Consider the following 14470-nt stretch of genomic DNA (forward strand, 5'->3'; position numbering starts at 1 on the left):
AAAATACAAACTGTTCTATTAGGAAAAAAAATAGGGAGACTGAGTAATCTAACTCTTTAAGAAATGATTCATTCTAATTAAAGGAAAAGGGTAATTTGTCAAGTACACACCATTCATTCTAAGACAGCAGTTGTTCCCCCGTCTTAGCGTATTTCTGACACGCTGTGAGAACCGGGTCTGCGTTTCTGGGCACTAGGGTACAACAGGCAGTTCCTTATCAGGCCTTTGATCTCCCGGGGTTCACTCCCATGTTTTATGATTCCCCTCCTTGTGGATATTAGTACTCAGGCAAATATCATTTGTCTGTCAAAAATTATTGCCTCCTAACCTTTTCTTTGACAGCCTTCAAATTTCCACATCTGTGGTTTAGTTTAATGCATCTGGCTACCCAGCACCACTGACTGCAAAAGTGGCATCAGTGACCTTGTGCTGTCGATGACTAATAGACAAGGAGAGCGCAAGACATACTTGTGAAGGTTTTAGATTCTATCCCATTTTATTTGGATCAACTTCATGCAATCTCAGTAGAATATCCAGCATGAGAGACAGTTCTTCGCTTTTTAGAGCATCATTTATTTTCACAGTGGCCTAGTAAATTGTTTTATTGCTTTTCTGATTATAAAGCCTCTTATTAGAGTTGAGGACTCAGAGTCTTAGACTCTTGTATATAAAACACACTTGACAGAATCTTAACTCCCAGCAACTCCATTCTCAGTGAGAACATAGAAAACAAAGGAATTTTATACTCTTTTTTATTAACCAAATTATAAACACATCTAATATTTAAATATATTTTAATTAGGAGTGCTTGATCTTTCTATATTTAGTAGATGACATTTAAGCAATTTAACTTTGTAAATTAATGTGTTTCCTTTAATAAAAACATTAATTAATCTCACTTATCTTAAATTTAACTTACTTATTCTTAACTATAAAAAGCCAAGAAATCAAACAATTGTAGATAATAGTATCAACTATCTCTATGTATCTATCAAATGTAGATAATAGTATTAACTGTCAAAAAATTGTTATAAGCAATAGATATTATTACATTTTAGACATTTTATATAAACCAACCAGAAAAACTTGTGATTTGGTAATATTAAAGACATCTTTTATCTGTTTACCAATTTAAACTGAACTTCTTTTTAAGTTACTTGAATTAATTTACAACTGTTTGGATCCATTTTTCTTTTAATTTTAACTTATGAGTGCTCATTTATCTGTATGACAATTTTGATACCACATATTTAATATACAGACACAGACAACATACAAAACACTGTGTACACACAAAACAGATAAGAAGCAAAGATTTTTACTTTAAGAAGAGCTCCACAGGTAGGAAGTAATTGTATGGATTTCTATCAAAGCATTTGTTAGATTTAACTTGTTTAGAAATTAAGATAGAGCCAATCAGAGTTTTACATTATGATTTAAATATAGAGCAGGCCTATGTAGATGGAAATGTTAGGTTTGAAATCTAACAGCCTGATGGACAGTGAAAGCAAAGGTTTGGATAATCGGCCACCTGTCCTTGATGGCTATCTGACCCACCACCATCCCCAGAAAAATGGGCCTCTGTAAAAAGACAGAGTAAAAAAACCTGCGTAATGACACAAAGTCAAACTGATTAGAAAAACACGTTAATTTAGGCACATAAGATCAAATGTGAATTCACCATAAAATCATGAGCCCAAAAGCATTTTCCTCTTTTTTTTTTTTAGAGAAGAAACTATAGTTAATCTAGTGAAGGGGCATGTGGAACTTCTCCATCAACTAAGTGTTTGCCCTGAGCTCAGATTAGAATCAGCCCAACCATCCAAAGAATGCAGAAGCCTGTAAAAATCCTTAAAAAGTGTTTTTAAGAAAAAGAAAACTTGTATGTTTAGAATCTTTCCACTTTTCTCTCCTGGTGCTGTGGAATTAGGGAGATTATCAATCAACAAGGCTGCACGGTCAAGTCAGAAACAGCTTGAGTTTTAAAGGGAAACTTATTTTCTGTGGCCATAAATCCTGCAGGATTCTCTGAAAGCATGGTGCCTTAGCTTATATTTTTTTCTGGAAATCTTATCTCAGTGAGTTTTTAACCAGGGAAGCAAAAGCGTTGTGTCTATATTTGCTGTGATTAACATCAGTCAATCCAAGATGTTTCCCTTGGTGGGGAGATGAGTGCAGCTTGGCCTGGTTTTTATGACCAGGCGGCAGTAGCGGTTTCTGGTGAGTCATCCAGGCTGGCCACAGGGAAACGGCCCCTCCTGGATTGTCTGTTTTCAGGGAGGCTGAACCATTTTAGCTTTTTTCTTCCCTACCTTCTGCCTGTTCTCAGAAAACAGACTGTTGTTGAGCAGGGGAGGACACAAGAGACACCAGAGGCTGAAGGCTGCCACGGACCCAGGGTGACTTTAAATCAGAGACTGAGTCAGACACCAAACAGGTTGTGCCATTGCAGGGTGGATGAAGGCCGCTTCTCATCAGGGAGCACAGGAAAAAGGCTCTGGTGGGGACCTGGGGGGTCTCAGCCTCATAGTCGGCGGGCCGCTGTTCGTGACTCTCCATCTACCACTCCCTTCTCAAGGAACAAAGACAAACTTTGACAATAAGTTTATTGTATTTTATTTTACTTTATTTTTATTAGTTGTTCAAGACATACAATAATCTTGACATATCATACATTTGATTCAAATAGGGTATGAACTCTCATTTTTCCACGTGCACAGATTGCAGGATCACATTGGTTATACATCCATGTGTATACACACAGCAATCCTAGTGTCAGTTGTATTCTGCTGCCCTCCCTATCCCCCCTCCCCTCCCCTCCCCTCCCATCCCTATGGTCTACCCATACTACTGTGACACTTATCTCTCTCTTTTTCCCCTTCCCTTCCCCCTCACACCATCGTATATGTATTTTGTGAACCTATGAGGGTCTCCTTCCGTCTTCCATGCATTTGCCCTTCTCCCTCCCTTTCCCTCCCTCCTCTTTTCCTTATTTCGTGGTAATCTTCTTCTCATGCTCTTCCTTCCTACTCTGTTTTGAGTCACCTCCCTTATATCAGCAAAGACATTCGGCATTTGTTTTTAGGGATTGGCTAACTTCGCTTAGCATAATTTGCTCTAGTGCCATCCATTTCCCTGCAAATGCCATGATTTTGTTATTTTTTACTGCTGAGTAATATTCCATTATGTATAAATGCCATAATGTCTTAATCCATTCATCTGTTGAAGGGCATCTGGGTTGGTTTCACAGTCTAGCTATTGTGAATTGTGCTGCTATGAACATTGATGTAGCTGTGTCCCTGTAGTATGCTCTTTTTAGGTCTTTTGGGTATAGTCCAAGAAGGGGAATAGCTGGGTCAAATGGTGGTTCCATTCCTAGATTTCCAAGGAATCTCCATACTGCTCTCCAAATTGGCTTGCACCAGTTTGAAGTCCCACCAGCAGTGTACGAGTGTACCTTTTTCTCCACATCCTCGCCAGCACTTGTTATTGTTTGACTTCATAATGGCTGCCTTTCTTACTGGAGTGAGATGTATCTTAGAGTAGTTTTAATTTGCATTTCTCTGATAGCTAGAGATGGTGAGCATTTTTTGTGTGTGTACTTGTTGATTGATTGTATATCTTCCACTGTGAAGTGTCTGTTTAGATCTTTGGCCCATTTGTTGATTGGGTTATTTTTTGTTGTTGTTTAACTCTTTGAGTTCTTTGTATACTCTGGAGATTAGCGCTCTATCTGAAGTGTGAGGGGTAAAAATTTGTTCCCAGGATGTAGGCTCCCTATTTATCTCACTTATTATTTCTCTTGCTGAGAAAAAACTTTTTAGTTTGAATATGTCCCATTTGTTGATTCTTGATTTTAACTCTTGTGCTATAGGTGTCCTATTAAGGAATTTGGAGCCCACTCCCACGAGATGGAGATTAGGGCCAACTTTTTCTTCTATCAGATGCAGAGTCTCTGGTTTGATTCCTAGTTCTTTTATCCATTTTGAGTTAACTTTTGTGCATGGTGAGAGAAAGGGATTTAATTTCATTTTGTTGCATATGGATTTCCAATTTTCCCAGCACCATTTGTTAAAGATGCTATCCTTTCTCCATTGCATGTTTTTAGCACCTTTGTCTAATATAAGGTAGCTGTAATTTTGTGGATTGGTTTCTGAGTCCTCTATTCTGTACCATTGATCTACCCGCCTGTTTTGGTACCAGTACCATGCTGTTTTTGTTACTATTGCTCTGTAGTATAGTTTGAAATCTGGTATGGCTATACCACCTGTTTCACTCTTCCTGCTTAGGATTGCTTTAGCTATTCTGGGTCTCTTGTTTCTCCAGATGAATTTCATGATTGCTTTTTCTATTTCTGCGAGGAATGCCATTGGGATTTTGATTGGCATTGCATTAAACCTATACAGTACTTTTTGTAGTATGGCCATTTTAATGATATTAATTCTCCCTATCCATGAACAAGGTATATCTTTCCATCTTCTAAGGTCTTCTTCTATTTCCCTCTTTAGTGTTCTGTAGATTTTGTTGTAAAGGACTTTCACCTCTTTTGTTAGGTTGATTCCCAAATATTTTATTTTTTTGAGGATATTGTGAATGGGGTGGTTGTCCTGATTTCCCTTTCAGAGGATTTGTCACTGATATACAAGAATGCCTTAGACTTATGAGTGTTGATTTTATATCCCGCCACTCTGTTGAATTCATTTGCTAGTTCTAGAAGTTTTTTGGTAGAACCTTTTGGGTTCGTTAGGTATAGGATCATGTCATCCGCAAATAGTGCTAATTTCAGTTCTTCTTTTCCTATTTTTATGCCTTTAATTTCTATCATTTATCTTATTGCTATGGCCAGGGTTTAGAGAACTATGTTGAATAGGAGTGGTGAGAGAGGGCATCCCTGTCTTGTTCCAGATTTTAGAGGGAATGCCTTCAGTTTTTCTCCACTTAGAATGATGCTAGCCTGAGACTTAGCATAAATAGCTTTTACCATGTTGAGGTAAGTTCCTGTTATCCCTAGTTTTTCTAATGTTTTGAACATAAAGGGATGTTGTATTTTGTCAAATGCTTTTTCTATGTCTATCAAGATGATCATATGGTTTTTATCTTTAAGTCTATTGATGTGGTGGATTACATTTATTGATTTCCATATATTGAACCAGCCTTGCATCCCAGGGATATATGCTACTTGATCATGGTGCACAATCTTTTTGATATATTTTTGTATCTGATTTGCCAGAATTTTATTGAGGATTTTTGCATCTATGTTCATTAGAGATATTGGTCTGTAGTTTTCTTTCTTTGAAGTGTCCTTATCTGGTTTAGGAATCAGGGTGATGTTGGCCTCATAGAATGAATTTGGAAGTACTCCCTCTTTTTCAGAAATCCTAGAAATGAAGGAAAGTATAAACCAAATTAAAAAATCAAATGAAAGTATCACCAGTAGAGTAGACCAAGTAGAAATCAGAACATCAGACAATGAAGACAAAATATATCATCTCGAAAAGAGTCTAGTCAACTCAGAAAGGTTGGTAAGAAATCATGAGCAAAACATCCAAGAGATTATGGGATATCATTAAAAAAAAACAAATTTAAGAGTCATTGGGATAGAGGAAGGTATAGAGGTCCAAACCAAAGGAATGAGCAATCTGTTAAATGAAATAATTTTAGAAAAATTTCCAGACATGAAGAATGAAACGGATTTACAAATACTAGAAGCCTACAGGACACCAAACATACAGAATCACAATAGACCAACTCCAAGACACATTGTTATGAAGATATCCAACATGCAGAACAAGGAGAGAATATTAAAAGCTACAAGAGAAAGGAGGCATATTACATTTAGGGGTAAACCAATTAGGTTAATGGCGGATTTCTCATCACAGACATTGAAAGCGAGAAGATCCTGGAACAACGTTTTTCAAACGCTGAAAGATAATGGGTGTGAACCAAGAGTTTTATATCCAGCAAAACTAAGCTTCAGGTTTGACAATGAAATAAAGATCTTCCATGATAAACAAAAGTTAAAAGAATTCGCAGCCAGAAAACCAGCACTGCAAAGCATTTTGGGCAAAACACTACATGAAGAGGAAATGAAAAACAACAATAAAAAACAACAGTGGGCAGTACCTCAGTAAAGGGGGGGATGAAAAACTAATCAAAGAGGAAAAACAAACCAAATCTTAAAAATAATTAAATAAATAAACAAACATGACTGGAAGTACAAGCCATATATCAATAGTAACCCTAAATGTTAATGGCTTAAACTCACCAATTAAACGACATAGGCTAGCAACCTGGATTAAAAAAGCAAATCCAACAGTATGCTGCCTTCAGGAGACTCATCTGATAGGAAAAGACACACACAGGCTGAAGGTGAAAGGCTGGGAAAAATCATACCACGCACGTGGGCCTCGGAAACAAGCAGGGGTGGCTATACTCATATCATATAAAATTGACTTCAAGCCAAAGTTAATCAAAAGGGATAAAGAAGGACACTATATACTGTTAAAGGGAACCATTCACCAACAAGACATAACAATTATCAATTTATATGCCCCAAACAATCGTGCTACTACATTCATAAAACAAACCTTCCTCAAGTTCAAGGGACAAATTGACCACAACACAATAATTACAGGTGACTTCAATACACCTCTCTCACCACTGGACAGATCTACCAAACAAAAGTTGAATAAAGGAACTATAGAACTCAATAACACAATTAATAACCTAGACTTAACCGACATATATAGGATATATCAACCATCAGCAAGCGGATATACTTTTTTCTCAGCAGCACATGGATCCTTTTCAAAAATAGACCATATATTATGCCATAGGGCAACTCTTAGCAATTATAAAGGAGGAGAGATAATACCATGCATCTTATCTGATCATAATGGAATTAAACTGGAAATCAACAATAAAAGAAGAAGGGAAAAACCCTACATCACTTGGAGAATGAACAATATGTTACTGAACGATCAATGGGTCACAGATGACATCAAGGAGGAAATTAAAAAATTCATTGAGGTAAATGAAAACACAGACACAACATATCAGAATCTATGGGAAACAATGAAAGCTGTTCTAAGAGGAAAATTCATTGCTTGGAGCTCATTCCTCAAGAAAAGGAAAAACCAACAAATAAATGATCTAACAATAAGTTTAAAAAGCTGCACCAACTATGCCTTCCTTTTCTGAAGGGCATCACCTCCACCTAGAGATGGCTCAGACAAACCCACATTCATTCATGGCTCCTGACAACTTAGCATGATGTTCTCCGTTCCCATCCATTTACCAGCAAATGCCATAGTTTCATTCTTCTTTATGGCTAAAACTCCCCTGTGTATATAAACCACATTTGATTTATCCATCCTTCTGTTGGCGGCACCTGGGTGGGGCCATAGCTTGGCTGTTGTGAATTAGGCTGCAGCGAACGTGATGGACCCAGGCCTGTCTTATGCGGTTTCAGATCTTGTGTACATACACCAAGCGGTGGGATAGAGATTCGTACGGTGGTGGTTCCATTCCTAGGCTTTGGAGGGATGTCCATACTGCTTTACAGGGCGCGTGCGCTGATTTGCAGTCCCATCAGCAATATGCGAGTGAGCCTTTTCCTCACAGGCTCACTGTGGTTATCACTATTTTTGTTCTTGATAACTGACTTCCTGACTGAAGTGACATGAGATCTCAATGTAGATTTGATTTGCATTTTCCTGATTGCTAGGAATGTTGAACATTTTTTCTTATGTTTATTACATATTGGTGTTTCTTCTTTTGAGAAGTGTCTGTTTCGTCCTTTTACTCATTTATTAATTGGGTTTTTTATTAGTTTTTTTTTATTAGTTTCTTGATCTCTTTGTATATTCTGGATATTAATCCTCTAAGGAAAAGCTGGCACAGATCTCCCATCCTGTAGTCTCTCTCTTCACATTCTTGTTTCCTTGGCTATTGGAAGTTTTTAATTTGATGGTACCACACTTATTGATTTTGGGTTGTTTCTTACACTCCAGGAGCCTTGTTATGGACGTCAGTGCCTGTGTCCAGGAGTGGACGTCAGTGCCTGTGTCCCTGCGTTGGAGTGGACGTCAGTGCCTGTGTCCATACGTTGGAGTGTTGGCCTACATTTTCTTCTGCCAGTTGCAGTTTGTCTGGTCTCATTCCGAGGCCTTTGATCTACCTTGAGTCGACTTTTGTGCTGGGTGAAAGATAAGGGCCAAGTTTCATTCTTCTGCATATGGATAACTAGTCTTCCCAGAACATTTTATAAAAAGTCTTTTTATTTAAAATATGTTTTGGCCCCTTTGTCAAGGATCAGATGACTGTGTCTGTGTGCGTTGGTCCCTGTCCACTGGTCACGTGTCTGTTTGGTGCCAGGACCACGCAGGTTTTGTCACTGCAGCTCTGTGCTATCACTTGAAGTCAGGTACCGTGAGGCTCCACCATTGATCTCCTTGCCTCAGGATTGCTTTGGCTATTTGGGGTCTTTTATCCTTCCCAATGACTTGTGTCATCAGTATCTTGATGGGGATCGCACTGATTCTGTACATTGCTTTGGTATGATGGCCATCTAAACAATACTGATTCTGCCTGTCCACGGACGTGGGAGGTCTTCCCATCTTCTGAGGCCGACTTCAGTTTTTTTCTTCAGTGTTCTATAGTTTTCATAGTAGAGGTCTTTCACCTCCTTGGTGAGATTTATTCCTAGATAATTTATTTTTTAAAGTCATTGTAAATGAAATTGTTTTCCTGATTTCTTTCTCAGCAGATTTATTTATTGTTGGTATACAGGAAAGTTATTGACTTCTGTATGATGATTTTATAACGTGCTACTTTTCCAAATTTGTTTATTAGTTTTAGCAGTCTTTTGTTATGGATTTTTTGGGGGGGTCTTCTAAATATAAGATCATGTCATCAGGAAACAGTTTTCTTCTGTTTATGTGTCTTTGTCTGGTTTTGGTGTCGAGGTGATACTGGCTTTATAGAATGAGATTGGCAATGTTCCCTCCTTTTCTGTTTCATGGGAAAATCTGAGGAAGTTGAGCATCTGTTTTTCTTTAAATGTCTTGCAAAACTCTGCTGAGAATTTACCCAGTCCTGGATTTCATTGTTGGAAAGTTTTTGATAGCTTCTTCAATTTCATTATTTGACATTGATCTGCTTAAGTGTTCTATGTCCTTCAATTTGGCTAGGTCATAAGTTTCTAGGAATTTGTCAATATCTTCATATTTTCTAGCTTATTGGAATATAAATTTTCAAACTAGTTTCTGATGATCCTCTGGATTTCAGTAATGTCGTGGTGATATTTCCTTTTTTACCTTGAATTTTCTTAATTTGGGTTTTCTCTGTTTTAGTTACTTTGGCTAAAGGCTTATCAATCTTCTTTATCCTTCCAAAGAACCAGCTTTCTGTTTCATTGATACTTTGTATTGCTTTTTATTCTCAATTTCATTGATTTTGGCTCTGATTTTAATAATTTCCTGTCTTTTATTGATTATGGTACTAGTTTGTTCTTCTTTTTCTAAGGTCTTGAGATGTAACATTAGATGATTTATTTGGCATCTTTTGTTTTTTAAATGTAGGAATTCAGTTCTTCAAACTTTCCTCTTAGAACTGCCTTCACACTGTCCCAGAGATGTTGATATGCTGTATCTCTATTCTCAGTTGTTTCCAAGAATTATTTATTTCTCCTCTGATTTCTTCTGCTATCCGTTTGTCATTCAAAAGAGTATTATTTAAGCCAGGCACAGTGGCACACATCTGTAATCCCAGCGACTTGGAAGGCTGAGCCAGGAGGATCGTGGGTTCAAAGGCAGTGTCAGTAACTGAGCAAGGCCATAAGCAATTTAGCAAGACCCTGTCTAAAAATTTAAAAAAATTAAAAGGGCTGTGGATGTGATTAAGCACCCCTGGGTTCAATCCTCAGTACCAAAACTAAAAGAGTATTATTTAGTACTAGGTGTTAGAATGTTTTTTAAATAGTGGTTTTTAAATAGTTGTTGATTTCTAATTTCACTTCATTATGATCTTATAGAATGCAATGTATTATCTCTGTTTTTAAAAATTTGCTAAGATTTGCCATGTGATCTAAAATATTGTCTATTTTAGAAAATATTCCATGTGGTGGTCAACAACACTCCGGCACACAGGCACAGGCAATGACTTTCTCAATAAGATCCCTAAAGCTCAGGAAATGGTGCCAAGAGTTAATAAATGGTATAGCATCAAATTAAAAAGCTTCTGTACAGCAAAGATAACAATTAGGATTGTGGAGAGAACCCATAAAATGGGAGAAAATCTGCTAGCTGCACTTCTGACAAAGGATTAATATGTAGAATTTATAAAGAACCCCAAAAACTTTTCACCAAAAAATCAAATAACCCAATTAATAAATGGGCCAGTGAAAAGAAGAAATACAAATGGTCAACAAATATATGAAAACATATTCAACATCATCAGCAATTAGGGAAATGCCAGTCAAAACTACTCTGAGATTTGACCTCACGCCAGTCAGAACATCAGTCATCGTCAAGAACACAAACAATAATAGGAGATAGAGAGGACATGAAGAAAAGGAACTCCTGAACACTGTGGGTGGAACTGTCAATTACTTCAACACTATAGAGCAGTATGGGGGCTCTTCAAAAGACTAGGCATGGAACCCCCATACAGCCCAGCTGTACCACGGCTCAGTACTTATTCTGAAGAATTCAAGTCATCGCCCCACAGTGAGACCCGCACACCCATGTTCACAGCAGCCAAACCATGGAATCCGCCCAGGTGTCCATCAACTAATAAAGAAAATGTGGTACTCAGCCATAAAGAATAAAATTATGTCATCTGCAGGAAAATGGATGAAAGTTGAGAGCACTATGTTAAGCAAAATAAGCCAGACTCAGGAGGTCAAGGGCCATATGTTTTCTCTCATATGCAGAAGCTAGAGAGGGAAAGGAAAAGAAAGGTCGTGGGGGGGGGGGTCTTATAAAAATCAAAAGGAGATCAGTGGAAGAATGGGAACAGGGGGTGGACGCTGGGTGGGAAATGGGAGGGCTAAGGAATGACATTGGCCAAATCATATTGTCATGTTGAGTGTATGTATGAACATGTAGCAACAATCCCATCATTATGCACAACTGTATGTCATGTACCAATAAAAATGTGGAAAAAAATAAAATAGTCAAACACATAGGAAAACAGAGATATTTCATAGTGAAGTTTCATCCAACCCAACCATATATAAAAATTTGAATTTGCATGTAAATAATAAAGACTGAAAACGCATAAAGCAAAAACATGGAGTTCAAGATGATATGCATACATCCAAATCAGAGTGAAGTTTTGCCACACTCAGCCATACTATCCTGGGTGGGCCCTAAACCAATGGCTGGAGTTCTTGCAGGAAGAACGGACACAGAGGCACATAGACAGGAGGAAGAGGTGTGTGAGGTAGGGCAGAGAGAGCAGCCAGGCAGCTGCTGGCCGAGGAGCACCAGGGATGGCTGGGAGCCACCGTGACTTCCAAGGAAGACAGATAAGGAAGTTTTTGTCCTGGAGATTTCAGGGTTAGCATGGTCCTGCTAACAACTTGCTTTTGGACATCTGTCTTCGGGATCTGCGGAATAACACATTTCTCTTTCTGTATGGTATCCTTAGGAACCTAATACAGCAGGAAAGGGTGTGGTTGGCTTGCAGCTGACAAGGTCAGAAAAACATCCTCACTATTCTATCTTATGAGTATTTCAGTTCTCCAGCTCTGTGTGAAAATTTGGTCCATAGGAATCTTGATTGCCTTCTGAAAAATCCTCCCATATTAACTTCTATTGTAACACGTAATATAAATGGACCCAATTCATTTGAAGAAGCACAATTAATCCATCTTTTTATTCTCTTTTTCCATTATGGAAACTACAGCAGTGGCCTTCCTTCCCCCTCCAAGGTGCATACCTAGATACACATGGCAAAGTAGAAAGATAGATGCAGAGAGCCAACTCTGAGCTGCTCAAGGACCATGCAGAGGGGACCCGCAGGGACACAGGGGTGTCATGCTGAGCCTGTCTCTGCAGTCCTGGCCTCTTCAAGCTGCTATCTGTATTCACAAGTTCCATGAGATCAGAATATGGTGGATTCTTCCTGCTATCCACCATTTTGGTTTTGGACAATTCCTGCTGAGAAATTGCGTCTTATTAAATTCTTTCTTTTTTATCTACTTATCCTGCCAAATTTCCTCCCAGAATGATTAAGCCAGTGAAATGCAGCCAGGAGTGGACGAGTTCCTGTTTTCTCTGACTCCACTCTGACAAATGTGTTAAATTTGTGCTATAGTTTAAAATTTTCAGATCCTCACTACTAATGAGTTCCATACCATTTCAGAATTCTAAAGACGTCGGAGACCTCGCTCTTACTCTTCCATGGACTTTGGCAGGCCATGTCGCTCCTTTTTCTTTTCAGTTTTCAGAAGTTCTTTGGATTTTTCTTTTCTTTGACGTGATGTGTTCTAGGGTAGATTCAGTTGCTTAGTACTATAGAAACCTGGCCAGGTGGCAGAGAAGGGGTTTATAAATTCAGTTATAAAATGCAGGTCTTTATGGTGTCCGCCCTTCTCAGGCAGTAATATGGTGTGTCCTTCTGTTTACTTAGTCACCATTTGTGCCATCGAAGCAGTGAGAGTTTTCTATTTCCAAATTGCTTATGAGTGTGCAGTTTTTTCTCTTTACTTTTAGGTGAAGCATAGTTATTATTGGTGTATTTTATTTTAATTTTTGAAGCAAAACAAGGAAATTTTGAGTTTCAGTTCTATTTCCTATATTTTGCTACATTAACTACCCCATGAAATTTGGTAGTACAAAATGAAATGGTTTCAGGACAGACAAACAGGCAAATGGAAAAGTGGGTTGGAGACACAGACCTAATGTCGATGGACACGTGTTTCATGAAAAAATGACACTCAGATTCTGCACAGCAGTTTACTTTGTAAAGGGTCAGAAGTTAGGCATATGGAGGAGAAAATGGAACTAGAGGTTACTTCTACTCAGGCAGAAATCTTAGATGCACATGGATTGTGGTTCATCATAGAAAAGAATAAACAACAGAACTTGTTCAATACAAAACAGAAACTGTTGGGGACTACAGTAGGAAAGATTTCTCTCCACATGAACCAGAATGCACTAATCACGAAGGAAGGCAGAGAAACCTGAAATCCTCAGTGTAAAAACTTGTGTTGAAAAAGACCAGGAGACAGGGAGGCCACAACCACAGAGAGGGAAGTATACTAGAACATCACAGCATCCGTGCAGGGTGCATGTCCAGGCAACAGGAGGGACGCCCATCGAGAGGCGGAGGACACACACACACACACAAAAAAAATCAAACAAACTGGCCGAAAAAAATGAATGTCTGAAAAGAGGCTCCCTCCTCAGCCAGCGGGGGGACGAGGACGCAGCCAGGGGCCCAAGGGCCAGAACTAACTCTGGCAGCATCTGAGCTCTGCCTCCCCAGCCCCCAAGCACCACGAGCTCCCAGGCCTCCATCAGAAGTGCATCTGTCCCAGAGAGGAGTCCAGGCCAGAGCATCCAAGAGGACACCTGCAACGAGCCTGTGTCCCCGAGTGGGGCAGAGAGGACGGCCTCGTCTGGTGCAGCCCTAGGAGGCCAGCAGGAGCTGGACACATGGCCACAGGGACTCAGCTGACAGAGACGACGCCCCTGTGCGGGCTCCACCTAGGAAGTCCCTGTGGGTGGTGGGCACTGTGGCTGAGTCTGGTCACGGCTTAGTCTGGGAGGGGACGCAGGAGGGAGAGGGTGGACTCTGGGCACTGGGTCAGTGTCTGCCTGTGAGCTGGTGGTGTTACCTGAGCTGTGCATGGCGGATGAGAGCACACGCCTGCCCCTGTGTGACGGCCACCATGCTGGCCCACTCCTTCCTGAGAGGCAGCCCGTGCAGACCCGGCCTCTGTGGGCCCAGGCCCTGCAGACTGCAGCGCACCCTAAGGAAAGCTGGCCTGTGTTGGGAGAGTCACTTGAAACCCATCTCTCTGACAGTGGGGTGGATCGGGAGCCTAAAGAGAGAGGTGCGGGCAGGAGGCCCTGCAGTGGCCACCTGGCTGTCGGGGAGAGGGACTGTCTGTGAAAGTTGCTAGGGATGTTGACTCGTCTCCTCCAAGTGGCCACAGAGGCACCCCCCAGGTCTGCTTGCCCCATGAAGGGGTCCTGTGGAGGCACCGAGGAAAGTGCCCACAGGTGTTTCCCATGGAGGGGAGCAGCTTTGCCCAGCCCTGCTCAGGACACTTCTGAAGGTCAGAGCAGGCAGGACTCACTCTCCTGCTTAGCGACTGCTGGTCCCCATGTGCTGGGACGAAGGGCGGGACGCAGGGTGGACAAAGGAGGAAGAAAGAAGAGGAAGCAGGAAAGGTGGAGGGACAGAGTGCAGTTTAGAACCCTTTGATCCACCCATCTAGGCCCTTGGACACTGTGTC

Source organism: Marmota flaviventris, chromosome 11 (assembly GCF_047511675.1).
Source record: "Marmota flaviventris isolate mMarFla1 chromosome 11, mMarFla1.hap1, whole genome shotgun sequence".
NCBI classification, from domain to species: domain Eukaryota; kingdom Metazoa; phylum Chordata; class Mammalia; order Rodentia; family Sciuridae; genus Marmota; species Marmota flaviventris.